Source organism: Gossypium hirsutum, chromosome D08 (assembly GCF_007990345.1).
Source record: "Gossypium hirsutum isolate 1008001.06 chromosome D08, Gossypium_hirsutum_v2.1, whole genome shotgun sequence".
Classification (NCBI taxonomy): Eukaryota; Viridiplantae; Streptophyta; class Magnoliopsida; order Malvales; family Malvaceae; genus Gossypium; species Gossypium hirsutum.
In genome coordinates, this window is record NC_053444.1 from 63,095,139 (window position 1) to 63,096,806 (window position 1,668).

At 31.6% G+C, this 1,668-nt stretch overlaps 1 long non-coding RNA gene across 1 annotated transcript; it reads right to left on the reverse strand.

Moving 5' to 3' along the window:
• Positions 1 to 323: 323 nt before the first annotated feature.
• LOC121219941 (uncharacterized) lies at positions 324 to 1,156 on the reverse strand. The gene is made up of 3 exons (XR_005916993.1): positions 1,013 to 1,156; positions 454 to 916; positions 324 to 374 (listed from the first exon to the last, which is right to left on the reverse strand). It is a non-coding gene; the product is annotated as an uncharacterized lncRNA (long non-coding RNA).
• Positions 1,157 to 1,668: the final 512 nt, after the last annotated feature.

A 1,668-nucleotide genomic window follows, 5' to 3' on the forward strand; every position in this document is an offset into this window, starting at 1 on the left:
ATAATATTAGAAAATGAAGGAAGAGAAGAAATAATATTAGAATTTGTTGATATGATTTCCAAATGAAATCCCATTCCTATTTATAGGAATTTTCATGTCTCTTCATAGAGACATCTTTCAATAGGTGTCTTTATGAATAAATAAATAATAATTATTCATTTAATTTTGTAACTATTCAAATAATATTTTTGAATAGTTATAATTCTTTTTTAAAAAATCAAATGATATAACTTTTGACCAATGACCAAAAGTTTTATCTTTTGATTAATTACACCCATTCATTTATAGTTATTGGGATACTATAAATATTTGAAAATATTCCAACAAGGAGATGTACTAGCACCTTGGGACTTTGATATAGAACCACCAACACCCTATCAGATGGAGTTAAAAAAGGCACTCAAAGAATATCAAGAAAATATTCCAAATTCAAAAGAGTGGTCATAAGATTACCTATGGTTTTGCAGCAATGCATGGAAAGTCACACCAGCTTGGGATAAGGACAATTCAACACTAATGGACCTTGACAGCTCACCAAATGAAAGCAAATGGGAAGAAAAACTCTACAGGGCAAAGCTAGACAAAGAAATAAGGATTGAAGAGCAAAACCTCATATCAGATGTCAGTACTGAATACAGTAATTAAAAGTCCTCATTATCTCCTTGATAGTCAGAAAGTTCATTTCTCTCTTATCAGTTGTAGGAAAATCTTATCCAAGTTTTCCTATAAAAGAGAGAAAGATACTTAGTTGTAGAAAGAGTGAAATCTATCAAAAAAAATTTCAAAGTGTTTTCTTAAAACCCATGTCTCACTACAACTCTCTCCCTCTTTCTTTTCTGAGCAAAGCCTCAAGTAATTTGAGAATGAATCTCTCATGAGTTTATGAGTATGCTTTGTGCTTACCATACTATGGATCCTGCACATCAAAAATTAAGCTTAGATCAAATGATATTAATTGTTAAAAGACTCAGGAAGTATTTTGAGTAAAGAGTTGGCAACTAAAAGGCAGTACCTGTTTGTTTATGGCTATGGAAGGGGTCTCGTTTTGGCATAGCATACTTGCTATCATCTCTATTCTTAATCCTCTTCCTGCAGTTCTTTTCAACTTTATTAAAATTTTAAATTTCTGTCAAAAGTGGGATTTGAACCCCAAGCCCTCTCATGAAGGCCAAAACTTGAGTCTAGCGCTTTAGATCACTCAACCATCCTGATTGCTTTTGAAATAAAATGAAAACATATATCTTTTATTAATATTTATTCTAAACAGTAGACCGTTTAAAAGTTAATGGTCTAACTTTTCTTTAATCCCTCTATTTTAATATTGTCTAATTTGACCTATAGGTAAAATCCACCAACCTGCACTCACCTTATGTTTGGTTCAAATGAATGTAAAATTACTTAGCACATTATTGGGTATGCTATATTCATTGTTGTTTAAATCAGATTGAATATGTCAGTCGGATTGTTGGACTGAGAATCAGTTGGAGATCGATTCAGAAAGTGGTTTTGAACCTGTTAGACCGAGAACTGGTAGAATCGAATATTTTTAATATTTTTAATTTTTTTAATTGAACTAGTTAGATTGACGAACCGATGGCTTGACTAGTTCGATCACCGATTCGGTTTAAAAACACTTGTTACATTTGTTACATTACCCTATTTGGTTCA